Source organism: Marmota flaviventris, chromosome 16, assembly GCF_047511675.1.
Source record: "Marmota flaviventris isolate mMarFla1 chromosome 16, mMarFla1.hap1, whole genome shotgun sequence".
Lineage (NCBI taxonomy): Eukaryota > Metazoa > Chordata > Mammalia > Rodentia > Sciuridae > Marmota > Marmota flaviventris.
Genome location: NC_092513.1, coordinates 7962977 through 7980142, shown reverse-complemented (window position 1 = coordinate 7980142; position 17166 = coordinate 7962977). Strand labels below are relative to the sequence as shown.

The 17166-nt window shown below is 36.4% G+C and overlaps 1 protein-coding gene across 1 annotated transcript in view; it reads left to right on the top strand.

Moving 5' to 3' along the window:
- Dok6 (docking protein 6) overlaps positions 1–17166 on the top strand; it is a 382726-nt gene that overhangs the window by 171892 nt on the left and 193668 nt on the right. The gene's annotated exons all lie outside the window — the stretch shown is intronic.

The window sequence follows — 17166 nt, the reverse complement described above, 5'->3', positions numbered from 1 at the left end:
GCCTTTGGGAGAAGATTCTTAATTTTTTAAAGGAAAAATGAAGTGTCTGGCTTATAGAAAGTGATAGGTCGGTCTAATTAATGCTAAGTCATATTATTCTAAAGCTGCTGATGTCACTGTGTGTGACTGAGACTGCTCACACCCCTCATCTGAGCTGACCTTAGTCTTCCTGGCCTGACCTGGAATGCGTCAAAGTGCCCTTCTTTCCTTGGATGGCTTTATTCATCAGTCCTTCTTCATTTGCCATCTGATCATATCTCATCCTTCAAAACAGACTTTTCGGAGGTACAGAAATGTCTGTGATTGGTACTATAAATCCCCGTCTTGTAACAGTACCTGTCTCAGCCTTATTGATATATTGTTATCCCAAAATATTTTTACCTTCTTGTTCACTGTCTTAAAACAGCCTAGTCACTTCAATTTTTTCTGAGCTCTTAAATATATAATATTAATGTCTCTTATTAAATTAATAACAGCCAGAAAATTAGTTTTCAAAAACATGATAAAAATGATTTTCATTACTTCAATTGTTATTTTTCACTATTGTTTGACATTTTTTGAAATTGTAATGAGCAATGTTCTGCATGTATAAGTGCAACTGGAGTCTGTTATTTTTGGAAATAATGATATTTAATTATATTTTTAAGTAACAATTTTATTTAGATATTCTTTAGAGAGACCCTGGTCTAATTTGTGTTTATTTAGTTACTTAATAATTCAATAGATTGCCTTTTATGTTGTGATTTTTTACTGAGATTACAGTAGAAACATTATTTAATGCAATTTTACATTTACACAGATGGCTTTTCTGATTTAAACAGCTATAATCCATTCTTTACCTAACTTCCTGTCACTTTAAAAAAAAAAAAACAAGTTTGAGATTAACGTGGAAACTGCCCTCTTTTAATTTTTTATTTTCTATAAAGTTAGGGAGAATGTACACACACACACACACACACACACACACACACACACCATCTCCTCCTGAATACATACCCCTGCTGCTCCATGGCATTTTTCCAGGTGTCACCCGAATGTCCTCCCCTTTATGGGCCACAAGGTATCTACCAGTGCATCAAATAAAAACAGGCTCTTACTTCCATTCTGACACTTAAAGTAATTTCAGTGAAGACGTATTATTTTCATCATCCCAAGAACCCAGACTAGAAACGTTCACTTCCATTAGACATTGATGTTGGTAAATAAGAAACTCCTGTGCACATAACTCAAGGTCAGCAGGACTCGGCCTCAACTTCAACGTGTAGTGTTTGGAATTCTCAAGTGTGACTGGAAGAATGTCGTTGAACTCCACATCACAGAGCACCTGGGTCTCCAGAGAGTAAGTGTCATTGCAGCAGGTGGCACCAACACCTCCAGTCCTGGTGCTGCGGTCTGAGCATTGTATCTTTACCTACAGCTCAGCACAGATGAAACCCACTCCTCCCTGGGTCAAGTTAGCAAGTGCATTTGAACAATTTATAGAAAGGTATAAAGATCAAGAATGTATAATAAAATTTTTGAATATACATAGCATCCAGATCTTGGTTTCTAATAACAGGAATTGGAGCATGAGTCCATGCTTATATAAGTAATTGACTGAATAAGTAAATAAATGGGAGCAGATAGACAAATGTCCCATAGGAAAATTCCAAATAATTCATGCAGAGGCCCTGCCCTCTGGAGGGATGCACGACTCCCCACTTTGTGACTGTGAGCTGCCCAAGCGACTTCCTTCCAAAGGAAAGAGCGTAGAAAGGGGTGGGTGGGAGAGAAGAGCTAGACCGTAGGGAAGCTGTCAGAGACCACCTCAGCCATGGTCAAGGTCCACATCAGCACCGGCACTTTACCTCATCACCTTCCTCCCAGCAACCCACAAATCAGTGTAATCGTGAGAAAAACATCACACAAATACAAACTGAGGGGCATTCTACAAGGTGCCTGACCAGTACTCTTCAAAACCTTGAAGGTTGACAAAATATGAAAGTCGGAGAAACTGTCACAGCCAAGAGGAGCAAAAGGAGTCATGAGGAGAAAACGAAAGTGGCATCCTAAATGAGACCCAGAAACAGAAAATGGGGCAACGGGACAAAACTGAGGACACTCAGTGCAGAGTGAGGAGACCTTAATAAATTATCAATTAGGACCACTAATTAATAAGAATATACCAACATTGTTTCATCAACGTTAGCAAATGCACATAGCAAAAGTAAGGTGTTAATAACATAATAAATGTAAGAGAGAAAATGGGCATAGAACATCCATATTATCTATGCAGTAATGCTTTACCTCTGGTGCTATATCAAAATAAGAAATATTTTTTAAAAAAATTAATGTGGAACTGACATAAAATATATATCAATGAACTAGATTAAGTATAATTAAAATGCAATGCATTTTAAAGGATTTAAGTTTACTAAAGAAAATTGGATATTACAATCAATAGTAATTGAATCTTCACCTCATCAAGTGCAAGTGAGCAAACAGCTTATCTGGAATGCCACTGATGAAGAAATTTCGATTAGCATCATCACAAAAGGGTTCTTGAACACAAACCCTTGGAGACAAAGATGATTTTGTAACCTGCCTGTAATCTGGATCAGTCACCCCCTGCCAGTACCATAACTCCCTTCTTAGCCTGTTGACTCAGAGGTACAAGGAGCACAAAGTGGCGAGGAGGAGTCTTAACTTCCAGTTTAGTGAAATCTTTGTTGTACCCCCCAGAAGAAGCATTCTTCTCTCTGGATCTAAGATGTCTAGGCCAGCAGAGCATAAGGTTACAGGAACAGGAAGCAAAAGCTTTCCTAGTGGGTCACTAGGGGTGGTACGGAGTGGTACCATCCCTGTCTCCACCCCTTTGTTCCTGGACCCATGAATTCTTGCAATGGGAGAGACAGTACCATATAGTGGATGCTGACGTAGAGGGTAGACACTTCTGGAGGACCTTGCCCCAGGCCTCGCTGTATTGCCATCTAGCTGGCCCTGGAACTGCATCTTCCAAAAGTCCATTCCATTATTCCATCAAACCAGCTGCTTCAGGACAGTAGGGAACAGAGTCCTCACACTTATTTCCAAAGAAGATGCAGAGAAGAGTGTGTTCTCATATGGCTAGATGGAGTATGAATTGCATTATTTATTTTTTCAGGGAAAATGGCAACTATATATATAATATTATATATAATGTATTATACATATTATATTATATATTATATGTTATATATATTATATATCAGTATATATATTTAGTGTATTTATTTATATATTTAGTCTTATATATTTAGTATTTATATATTTATATATATATTTTAGTGTATGTATATGTATTTTAGTATATATATATATATATATATATATATATATATATATACACACATATATATACATATATGTATATATAGTGTACACACACACACACTTGATTTATTAAGGCTCTTTGGGACAATATCTCACATTAACATACATGCCAGCACATAAGGATGTGGGTTTAAGTACACAATGTATAATGGAAAAATGGAAATAAGTACCTATAGAGTGAATAGTTGAATAAACAATGGTATATCCTTATCAAGAAATATGTGATCATTAGAAATAGTTTTACATGCAAAGCAACTGTTTTAGTTAGCATTTTTGTCACCATGACCAAAAGACTTGACAAGAACAACTTAGAGGTGGAAAAGTTCATTTCGGCCCATGGTTTCAGAGGGTCGTTTCATGGTCTGAGGACTCCACAGCTCTGGGTCCAAGGTGAGGCAGAACACCATGACAGAAGGGCGTGATGGAAGAATCAGCTCAGGACATGGCAAGCAGGAAGTAAAAAGAGAGAGCTCCACCCAGCAAGGACAAAATGTATCCCCCACTGCCCTGCTTCCTCCAGCCACAACCTACCTGCCTACAGTAGCCACCCAGTTAATCCATATCAGTGGATTAATCCACTGATTAGTTTACACATCTCACAACCTAATCATTCCACTCCTGAAAATTATTGCATTGTCTCACTCATGAACTTTTGGGGGACACCTCATCTCCAAACCATAACAGCAACTACGGGAAAGTGTATGTGGGATACTCCCATATTATAAAGAAAACAGAGAGAGAGAGAGTTTTAGCAATTTTACCAGGGTGAGGGAACATGATGATGAGCTGTATGAAAAAGATTGTTGGGGAAAAATGCAAATAAAAGAGGGAAAGAAACAAAATAATATAAACAAAAAATAAAAGACCAAGCATGTAATTTATTCTATTTGTATGAAATCACTCATATGTGAACATATGTGAACACATGTGTACAAAACTTAAGTTAGTACCAATAAATACAAACTAAACCTCCAGGAAGTTCATAGTAGTATATCTATACCATAGGCAAATGTAAGAAGAAAAAACAGAGCTGAACCATGGAATTCTTGAGGCACAGAGAAACCAGATTTGCTGTGCACTGCTGTGGGAATTCAAAACATTGCAGTCACTCTGAAAAAACAAAGTGTTTGGCAGACTCATAAAATTAAGCATGCAATGACCACTGAAGCCAGTAATTGCACTCTTGGGCATTTATTCTAGGGAAAAAAAATGAAAATGCACACATACATATACAACCTGTATGTGAATGTTCACAGCAGATTTATTCAAAGAGCCTAAAGCCAAGTCCTTCCAAAGTCAGTGTACATCATGCCATAGAATACTCCACAGGGGGAATAACTATTAATACATACAGCAATTTGGATAAATCTTGAGGGTATTATACTAAGTGAAAATAAAAAGCTGATCGCAAAAGTCTAGTATCATGTAACTCCTTTTGTTTAATATCTGTGAAATGACAATTTTAGAAATGGAGAACATATTGGTAATTGAGACAGGTTAAGAGTGGGGTTGGAGGCATGGGGATGGGAGAGGTGTATCATGGTAAAATGGTAATGTGACCTGGAATCTGAGTAATGCAGTACTTTGATTGTGGCAGTACAAACACAAACCCGCCAATTATATAGATTATATAGAATTTACACACACACACACACACACATAGAACTGGGGAAATTTGAATAAGACTGGTCAACTCTCAATGGAAATACAGTGGTTGTGACATGATACTACAATGTTACAAAATACTACCATGGGCAGGGTGCAGGGAGGAGGACTGGTCAAAGCGTACCCAGGCTATCTCAATCTCTGTATTAGTATGCTCTATTTATATGAATCTGCAATTCTATCAATCAACTTTAAACAAATTAGATATGTCTTATTATGAGGTTATCTATGATGTATTTTCAAGTTGTAAAAACAAAAAAAGGATTAGAAAGTTATGTGAGAGCATCTTTGGTATAGTTCAGACGTAGTAAAAAGAAACTAATAATACCAAACAACAAGAAAACTAACCCTCAGTGCGTGCCTGAGTGGCCTGTGAATGTTTTATGAGGGTGGAGGCTCTGCCTGTGTATGTCCTGGTCTTCTCCCAACATGGAAGCCTTGGGTGGTCTGCGGTCCCTGCCTCCCAAGCCTCAGCCCCACTCTTTATCCTTCCAATTTCCACGTCCTTCCATTTGGGGCACCAGTGTCTCCTGCTTCCTGCTTCCTCATCTTGCATGGAGACTTTGTTCCAGAACCCACTGCACCCTGACTCTGGGCCTCACCCACTCTGCCCCAGACACCTCTGCTCTGCCAGTTTCCACGCTCAGTGAATGACACCTTTTCCCTAAGATGATTTACAATATTCAGTAAGATGTGTTATTATCTTAACTTATTATTCCTTTTTTTCTTAGAAACATTTTTTCCGAAGATTCTCTTTAGTTTTCTGCTTCTCATGCTTTACATCATCTAGAAAAGATTGCTGCCCCAAATGCACAGATTCAGAATAAAGTTGATAGGCATGCAACTCTGCCTTCCTGTTGATTAGCATTTCTAAGCTTTATTAAGGGATTGTTGACAAGTGAAATTTACCTGTATTTAAGTTCCACAGTATGATGCTTTGGGGTATATTACATTATAAAATCATCATCCCTGTGACCCATGTCACCTCACATAGTTATCATTTTCTTTTTTCTTCTTCTTTTCCTTTGTGCGTGTGTCAAGAACTCTTAAGATCTTCCCTCTTGAACTGTGTAGAATGCTTAATTTTAGAAAGACTTACTGTCTGCATAAAAGCAGAATAGGGCAAGGGTCCCTTCTGTAAAGCCTCTGTATTTCAGGTACTCACCCCAGATCACAGAAAGTTTTTATGTTTTTAATAATAGAACTGGCTTAACAAAAAGTTAGGTGATAGAACAATAGAGTTTCATTATGTTAAACCAGTTGCATAGTCAAATATGTCAAGCTATTGAAAATTTAGTATGTATAACACAAAATTATAATACAAAATAAAGGCTTGTAGATATCTAGGACAAAGGAGGAAGTTGATTTTATTGCACGTAAAAGGCCAGATTAGAATGTGACATTAGAAAAATCCTCAGTGCTCCTTCCCAGAGTCGCAGGGTTTGGGGTAAACATGAGACTTCCGTTTCCAGTGACATCAGTCCAGTGCTTTTATGAGCAGTCCATTACTTTGGGGGTAATGGGGGACATTTTGGCTTACTGACTATTCAGTACAAAAGACAACTTGGACAAAGTTGGAGCAACTTCTATTTCTAGCTGACTCAGCCATCATGGAATAGAAATGCTGGTTTATGACCATCTGCTTCTTAGCTACTCGGCTAAGAGATGTGGAAGAATTTATTAAAAACAGAATGTAGTGGGCTTATGTGATCCAAAATGTGTTGGGATTCTGAAGCTAACTCCGCAGAGAAAGTGTCATGCATGTAGCAGCAACAAGGGCCGAGACTTTGAATCTGTGATGATGCTCTTCACAGACTCGCATTAGAGAAAAACACCAACTTTCTGTTGCTCCTTCTCATGCAAAATTTAAATCATTTTGGTAAAATTTGGGCATGGTTCTCTCTGGTTGTGATGAGAAATAAATCAGAGACAGAGCTGATTTGAGCAAAGTGTGCTACAAGGTTTTTCCTGATTGTCTAGGATGTCTGTAAAATGGGTAGGTTCAGTGGACAGGAGCCCCTACCCAGCACCAAAATCACTACTGAGGTGAGTTGATTCCACCTAAGAACAAGTATGGCTGATACACCATCGCTGAGAGGGGGTTAGGATATTATAAAGAAGAGAGAACTAATTTGCTGTGAGAAGAAAATACAGAGGCTGATGAACAATTTCGAACAAGTGTAGTACCTAAACTATCAATGCATCCTGGTTTACTCTCCAACTAAAGACTAAAGTGCTTTAGAAATTAGCAGCTTGAGAGTAAAGTCTAGTACATATCCTGAAAATCTCCTTTCTGTCCCAAACTCCAGTGGTTTGTTTTTCATGTTTCAGCCTGTCTAGTTGGTGTGCCTGCTTCTGTACTCTGGATACTAAAGGAAGCTGTCACCTCCTGACTCTGCGGTCCCAGCACAGCCACCAAGCTGCCCTTCCCACAGGGAAGCCTTCCCTGACCCTTGTGACCTGTCAATAGGCAAGCCAAGATTTTGCCATAGGCAGCCAAACTCAGAAAGTGATTTTAGGACTACTATTGTGCAAGAGTCTAGAAAATGTTTTTTAAGTTTTATGGATGATAAGCACACAGTGTTAGTTTGAAAATGGCTAATGGGGAAACATTGTTTTCCTCAGTTCTTATTTTATACATTAAGAAAATGCACTTATGCTTTATTTTTATGATTGACATGAAGTATAATACCTTTGATGTGCCATTCCATACAATACCATATGCTACTATTGTATACAGAATTGTGGTTTTTTCCTGAGAAATCAAGCCTTCTATAATTGGGTGCCAGACTTTTTGAAATCTTTGAAGCAGAAAAGAGTTTTGAATATTTTTTTTGCAGAAAAAAAATGTCTTTCATTTAAAGGCTGATAAGGACTTAGAAAATATTGAGTATGTTTATTAAAGCTCCATCCATCTTAATGAACTAATAAGAAAATGTAATATTTTTGAACTTTTTAGAAAACAGTGCACATAATATTCAGTAGTGCAATAGGCTTTAATACTGAACTGTTTAAAATTTTTTTTGTCAACTTGCCCTGTACATTTCCGTCCATTGGTAAAAACAAAAGATTCTCTACAAACAGATCAGAAGATAACTTAAAAATGCATAGTGCTCTGCTAGCACAAAACAGAACAGTAGCATAAAAAGAATTTGCAGTGAATTGATGAGTTTACTCCCAAAAATTGTATATTCAAGTCCTAACCCCAGCGCCTGTCATACAGGTGACCTTATTCTGAAATGGGCCCCCGTGCACATCTAATCAAGTAAAGATGAGATGGGACTGCACCAAAGTCAACTCTACTGTTGTATTTATGAGAAAAGAGGGAGACTTGGGGATACAGACATATACAGAGGGGACCTGGAAAAAGGTTTGTGGAGAGGGAGGCAGAGAATGGAAAGATGGAGCTGGAACCAGGGAACCGGAGTGTTGCCAAGGCCACCAGGAGCTGGGAGGGAGCCAGCAGCAGACTCCCTTCAGCCTCCAGGAGACACGGACACTGACACTGACTTAGGGCTCCATCTACAGAACTGTGAGCAGCTAGATCTTTGTTGCCTTAAACTATCCAGTTTGTGATAATTTGTTCTGGCTGTCCTAGGAAAATAATATAGAGCTCTTCCAAATCAAGTTTTAAAACATTGATCAATGGTTGCTGAGTTACAGTCAGGAGCAAGAAGTCTGGTGTCACCATTGCACACTTGGGTGACTATAGATAACAATGTACTGTACATTCTCGAAAAGCCAGAAGAAAGGATATTGAAAATTTTTGCCCTTGGTTAAAAACAAAGTTCAAACTCTTGAAGATTTCTTAGCTGCTTTCACACCTTGGTCTTTCTTTTTCAAAATGATTCCTTTAAAAACAAAGAGGAATTTCAGAATTTCTTATTTGCCATTATTCATGGAATGAATCCCTTTTTCTATCCACCTACCTACTGAAACCCAAAATTCTATACAAATGACAGGTTGTTAAGAAATTATTTTATTTTTCAAGTTCACACACACACACACACACACACACGCACGCACATACACACATGTACATATATATATTTGCAGTGTTGGGAATGTATGTGTATATATATATATATATATATATATATATATATCTTTTCAAACTTTTTTATTTCAAACATTTATATATATAAAATAATTAAAATATTCATATATATACAAATATGTATCTGGCACCTATTATTATGTACTTGTTTTATGTGTCACTTTAAAAATTTAATTAATAAAAAATTAAAACTGGTCATGGTAATGCATGCTTATAATCAGTGACTTGGAAGGAGAAGGCAGAAGAATCTCAAGTTCAAGGTCAGCTTGAGCAACTTCATGAGACCTTCCCTCAAAATAAATAATAAAAAGTTTGGGGATATTGCTTAGTGGTAGAGCAGCCCTGGGTTCAATTCTCAGTACTACAAATATATGTGTATGTGTATACACACACACACACACACACACACACGAACATAAAAAATTTAATAATTTCTTAACAACCTGTCATTTGTATAGAATTTTGGGTTTCACTAAATAGGTAGATAGAAAAAGGCATTCATCCCATAAATAATGGCAAATAAGAAACTCTGAAATTCCTCTTTGTTTTTAATGGAATCATTTTGAAACAAAAACAAAAAAAGACCAAAGAGTGGAAGCAGCTAAGCAATCTTCAAGAGTTTGAACTTTGTTTTGAACATAAATGGGACAAATCAATACCTTTTTTGAAAAAATAAAAATAACTTTTTTTCTGATTATCAAAATCATAGACTTTTCTCTAAAATTACAGCTAGTGTTATACATGAACAATTCATGAAGCACAAAATTCAAAGTTCCAGCAAAATATAACAAGTGGGTAAAATGCATAATTCAGCTTTGAGCCGGCGGGGGATAGAGGTGCCATGGAAGGGAAGCTGAAACATGGAGAATGTTTTTAAGAGGACACGCCGGGCTCTGAGGCGCCTCTGAGATGACCGTGGGACAGATGTGCACTTCAACAGCAGGACTGCAGGCTCTGCAGAGGGTCTTGGGCCTCTGCACCTGGAAAACGCCCCTTCCTTGCTGGGCTGTTGTCTTCACAGTGCCTTCCTGGTTCTGGACAACCAAGCTGAAGACCCATGTGAAACGAACCAGAATCTTCTCACTCACTTTCAGCACCACATGCCCCTTGCGCATCCCCATGTGCAACTTCTAAAATGTGGATTTACCAGCAAAGAGGACCAAAATCACAAGCAAAGAAGCACAGTGGGTAAAAGTCAGAAAACAGACAAATTCATGTGTGAGGACGATCATTCAAGTACTTTTTAATAGAATAGAAAAGTTGATGACCTACTTTTTCATCAGTTTGTCAATGATGTCAAAAAAGTATTTTTGCAGCAATTTAAACTGATGATGTAAATTTGTATTTGTTAGTGTGAAAAGATGCACATTACATCCAGTGAAAACCAGAGTTTGCAGTATATATACCATAAAGACACCCCATATATTTTTTGAGGGGTTTCCAGGGGTTGAACCCAGGGGCACTTAATTACAGAGCCACAAGTCCAGCCCCCTTTTTTGCATTTTATTAGAGATGTCTTCAAACATACATGGATGCATACACATATACACAAACTTATGTATGCACACAAATGTACAAATTTGTCATGAAACATGAAGTACTGAAAATTCATCTCAATGATGCTGTTTTTTTAATGGGGATGCCAGTTATATTTATTTTATATTTTTGTATTCTAGAAATTAACTAGTATGTATTTATTTTGTTATTTTAGGAATTACTAAATATCATGCATAGATAATAAATATTACAAATACTTATGAACCTACTAATCACCTTATGAAATAAATACAGCACAGTATAAATACATGATTCATGCTTTTGTTACAATTACATCAGTCACTAAAACTGTAATACAACACTTTGAATGTTTTGTTTTGTAGATATTTGTGATTTATACTACTTTCACATTTACAAGTATTACTAAAAGTGATAGCTAATTGTTTTGCAGTTTATGAAATTTATATAACTGTATCATAATCCATTCATTGGCAAGTTGCCTTTTTTTCCTTAAGATTGCACTTGTTAATTTTTTCTTTGATAAATATGACTCTAATTATTCATTTTGCATCATTACAGGGTTATACCATGCTGTATTTTAGATAGCTAAACTATATTCTTAAAAATACATGCTTATTCAAGTTGGTATCCATCAGAATAATTACATGGTTCTTTCCCTTTAAACAATTAATAGGATGTATTATATTAACACATTTCCTGGTATTGGCCATATGAGGTCAAGGTTAGGGTCTAGATTGTAGTCCAGCAGACTGTGTTCAAATTATCTCTGTGCTTCTGATTCTTTCTCTGAAAACCGGACCAATAGCAGTTTCATCTCATGAAATGTTGTAAGGAATGTTTAATATGAAAATAACAAAGCTGGCCCATATTAAGCAATTGATAAGTGGTAGTTAATATTATCATCTTTAAAAGTTAAGACTAAATTGAAAGATTATTTTTAATAAAAATTTCTGTATCACATAGGAATTGCATAATCCTACTCCCAGGAGTGGCGCATCTGTTGACTTTTTGTGCTCTCCCAGTCCAGGTTTGGCATCAGGATACATAAAAGAATTGCAAACTATTCCTGTTTTTGAGCTCTAGCACAGTTGAAATAACAAATGAAATATTGCTTTCACGTTCCTCTGAAATCTTAGCCCAGTACATTTTGAAGGGCACTTTGTTTACAGATGTCACTCAGGTCCTCTACACCTATTTGAACGCATTCTACTAATTTGTTTTTCTGGAACACTACCTAGCTCTTCCTGGTTTTCAGTTTCCTCTGCATGGTGAAGTGGGCATCAATTGCATGGTTCAAATCCTGGTCTCCTACTCTATGTGATGTTTGGGAGAAAGTTACTTTATTTCCACAAAGCTCGTCTTTGATATGTTTAAAAGGTTAACTGCCAAAAGCCCTGAAATTGTTGGCCACTCAGCACAGTGACTGAGACTCAGCAAGTGCCCTGTCGATGCTATTATCACCTTTCATCTTGTTATTTTTATTTGATTTTGTTTGCTTACCAATTTTCTTCTCACTACTAATACTGTGCAGTAGTATTTCCTTCTCTTTTTTTTTCCTTTTAAGCTCTATAGAAGGTGTAGGAGGGTATCATTTATTTTTGCTGTATTGTATGTCAAGCACATTGTGGAAGCAAGGGGAAGGAGGGTCTGAGAAGCTCATTCTATCATGAGAGAGACTGTAATGGTTGACTCTTGAATTCAGGCTGCATAGCGAGGTAATGTGGATGAGAAGAGGGTGTTTGAAAATATGTCAGGATAAGCAATGGATTGATGTTCTTGGTGGTTAAAGTAGTGTTGGAACTGAGATGCTCAGTGCAGTAAATGGGAAACTAGGCGGGTCTCCCCTGAGATTACCAGTCCATGCTTAAGTCTGTCTCTCCAACATACTGACTTCATTTCCCATGGATACCCACCTGAGTGGGATTGCTGAATCATATGGGAGTTCTCTTTTTAGCTCGTTTGAGGAGCCTCCATCCTGTTCCTCATAATAGATATAGGAATTTATATTCCCATTTCAATGCACAAGAGTTCTCTTGAAAATAGCTTCAAGGAGAGATGTGAAGTTTATTTAGACATCTTCCTTGCCCAAAATATTTGATTCTTCAATCATAGAAGCCAATGCTTTCATAATAGCCAGTACACCAAAATAGTTGTTGCTGATTGTAGCATATTTTAGAATTGATAAAATGATCTTTTTCTAAGAAAGATAATAATGTATTATATATTATATATCCAAAATTGCTTTAAAATGGATTTGGAATGATCTTACTACAAAAAAGTGCTAAGTATGTGTGGTGATAAATATTTCATTAGCTTGATATAATATTTCCACAATGTAAATACATCAGAACATCACATTGTACCCCATAAATATCCCCTATATTCATCAACTCAAAATTTAAATTTAAATAGAAGAAAGCAGTTGGTAAGAGCCAGAGACCAAATACTAGAGTAATTCAATAACTGTCAATATTTTATTCCATTTTTTTATTTAATTTTTAATTGGTTTATATTAATTATACAGAATAGCGGTGATGTGTATGTTTGTACATTTATATTACTGATTTGATCAAATTCATTCTCTAATACCTCCTTTGAACCTCTCCTCTTCCCTCCCCTGATCCCCTTCTTCTACCCTAGTAGAAGAAGGTCTTCTGGCCCCTCCACCTTCATGAGATCCCTTGTTTTTCTATATAAGAAAGGAAACAAAACTTTTGACTATCTGAGTCTGACTTATTTCACTTAACATGATGTTTTCTAGTTCTACCAATTTTCCTCCAAATGACATGATTTAATTCTTCTTTACGGCTGAATAAAACTACATTATGTGCATATAACACATTTTCTTTATCCATTTATTTGTTGATGGACACAAAAGAATGTTAGCTTCAAATAGTTCTAGTGTAGTAGAAGATTTTGTGGTGATTTCGCAATTGGACACCTAGACTGCATCCATAATCTAGCTGTTGTGAATTATGCTGCAATAAACATAGGTATATATGCATCACTAAAGTATGCTCTTACTTCTTTTGGATGAATGCTGAAGAGTGGTATAGCTCTCTGAAGAGAGGTCCAGAGGAGGTATTAGAGAATGAATTTGATCAAATCATGTAATATAAATGTGCAAACATACACATCACCGCTATTCTGTATATGGTAGTTCCACTTTCAGTTTTTTGAGGAAACTTCATATGATTTCCATAGTGGCTATACTAATTTACATTCCCATCGACAATGTGTAAGAGTTCCTTTTTCCCCACCTCCTCACTAGTATTTATTGCTATTCGTTCTATTCCAACTGGCATTAGATAGAATCTCAGTTTAGTTTTTATTTGTCTTTGCCAGATGATTAAAGATTTGAACCATTTTCAATAAAAATTATTGGCCATTTGTACCTCTCTTGAGAAGTGTCTATTTAGCTTGTTTGCCCATTTATTGAATAGATAATTTGATTTTTATTGGTATTTAGTTTTTTGCATTCTTTCTATATTCTGGACATTAGTTATATTTCAGAAGAGTAATGAACCAAAATTTTCTCCCAATCTGTCTACTGAGAGAAAGTGATCTTAAAGTGCTTTAAAATAATATAATTAAAAGTTTATTCTAATATAATTCTCATACTTGCTTTATGGAAGCATTTAATTCTATTCAAAAATAATCCAATTTTGTTAGCTTCAGATAGTTTGGGTACAGCAACAGACTTAGTGTTACTTTCACCTTTGGGTTTTCAGTTTCCCTGGATTCCAGAGCCAGACACCTGTTAACCCCCACTGTGCCTGACACCACGCTAAGAAAGACCAGGCAGGATGTCCACTTAATTTTCAAAAGAAATCTTTCTGTTTTTTTCTGTTTTCCAGACATGCACATTCTTACTAACTTATAAACTCAATACCTTATTTTTATGACTTTCTGTAACCCCATAAAGAGTGAAAACAGAGACTAGGAAATCATAAGTTCACAGTCTGATAACCTTTGTCTCCTGTGAATTGAAGATTTGTATTAAGGAAGCGCATCACATTGACATCTGAAAGATTAGTTTGTTTTGATAACTATTATTTCTTGAGCAGAATATACTGAAAAATGTCCGCAGCCAAAAGCATTGTCTTTAGCAGATCCACTAGAAGTGCCGTGAAGACAGCAATGGTGCTTTGTGTTTTAAGTACCCCGTTGCCATTTGCTTTGAGCTATTTTTCATCTATTTTTAGATGTACTCCTACTAAGAATGTAGCTATGGCTCCCTAAATGGTACTGAATTTATTTATAAATAATGAGACAGATGCCAACATAAAATTCAATTTAACACAGGTCACCATGGTCTCTTTAGATGAAAACTTGTGGCATTCGATGGAAGTTGCATAATGACAAAGAAAATTGAGATTCAGAGATCGGAATGTTGGAGGCCCAACAAAGTGTCACTATTGTCCAAGGATATGGATGGGAATCTTTTAAAAACTTACTCATCTCCAGACCAGTTCCCATTAGGAATTCCAGAAGATAAGGCTTCATAGGAGTGTGCCTGACTGGGAGACACCATGCTTGTGTCTACCACTACCACGCGCTGATCCTGTGAAAGAGAAATACACCCATTGGAGTTGGAGTGAGCATTTTACTACTCCCACTCTGGTAATTATTGTGGATACTCCATGTTTTATGCTCAGGGTTGTTTTTAAGCACGTTGGAAAAAAAGATGGAAAAGTCTTCCTAAAACATAAGTAAGAAGATAAAATTCAACTTTTGTCTGAATAATTAGTTGGAAAGCTCCGTTGTCTAAATGATACTGGTTCATAATATCTATAATCAAATTTTAAAGAAAATTATTGTTTCTTTTAAGAAAGTAGGTAATGTAGGGCAATGGAAACACATGGATCCAGTTCAGCCTAATATGTACTCCATGGCCCCAGACAAACTACCAAATTCCTCTACTGAGGGTTCCTCTGCTGCATTTGTTCAGTGTTGTTTTGTATCCCTACTGTGCTCCACATGTGAACACACTTAAATCTCACAATAATGCCCACAACACTCTGAAGGCTATTATTCCCATTTTAGAAGTAATGAAACTTAAGCACAGTAAAGTCGTGACCCCCGAATCTAGGCAGTGCTATAGTCAGATGGAAATGCAGGGAACAGGGGTGCAGAAGCTCTCCTCCCCACCGCCAAGTTTCCTACATTTTGGCCTTGTGTTTTTTTTCTGTGAAAAGGAATAATTTATAGTTCGGTTGACAATTAGGTATGGTAGGTCTGAAGCCCTGGCACCTAGCAGATCCTTAATGAACTGTGTTCTTCATGTGGAATAAGGAACAATTTTATTTCATTACTTGGGAAGTTGTAATGCTTAATAAATCTGAAAACATTCAAATGTTAACTTATTTAGCTTTTACTGGCCCCTGAAATTCTTTCCTCTTCTCCAAACCTGTCCTTGAAGTAGTAGTTAAGGATATTTCACCAGCACCATCCTCATCATCACCACCCACCTCTTCACGAATCATCCTCAAATTTAATAAATGATCATAATTTTTTTTCATTTTTATCTCCTATCAGTTTAAATAGATGTGTCTAACATATTTTTATTATAGCAAGATTCTATAGTCACTTTTATAAAACAGGATTATATTTTAAGTTTCATCTCTTGGTAATCTAAAACCAGTGGTAATCCATTACTTCTTTCATGATAAGAGAAAATGAAAAAAGAATGGCTTTGTTATTACTTTATTATATTAACAAAGTTGTCATTCTTCACACACACAAAAAAAAATTCATTTGACCATCCCACTTCATCCATAAATCACATACAGTTACTGAAGGAAAGCTTATTCCAGGGATGAATTTCATGAAAGCACCACCTTCTGGTTCATTTTAGGGGTCAGATTTTTTAATTAACTGGTTCCTAAGTGTATTTTCCCTTTACAATATCATTTCTATTGGCCATTCGTGTTATAATGAATCCTGGCTTTTGATTTGCTTTATCACATACATTGCAAGCCAGTTTCTTTGGAATTAGCCTATTTAAAAAACAAAAAAAAAAAACAAAAAAACATTGTTTTGGATGTTCTTTTACTTGATGCTATAAGACTTACAACTAATCCAATTGAATAATGTCTTTTTCATCTTTATATGCTTTTCCAAACATTGTTGAAGAATAATGCTATATAAGCCCCCACACATTCCACCCTAATAAAGATTAACTATAAATTTTTATTTTATGAAGTACAGGTATGAAAGTAATTAAAATATTTTGAAGGGTGAAGCAGGGTCTAGAGTAATGGACTAGTCAATTCTAGGGGAGATCTAAAAGCCAGATTTCTCAGTTTCTTCTGGCATCGTTTGTGTCCTCGTCACTTAGGTAAATGCTCAGTGACATTTAAAATCCTGCACAGCAGTGCAGTAGAGGACCTCAGGTGCTGTACCCTCTGGGTTAGTGTTGAGACCAAATCAGAATTCATTCTAAGGTCTCAAGTCAGAGCTGTTTTATTACCTCTTCATGAGTTAAAATTGTAACAGGAATATATCTTACGGGCAGAGAGTAAGCTTTATCTGTAATTTGTCAGGGAAATGAAATCTGTGGTGTGATCAGCCTC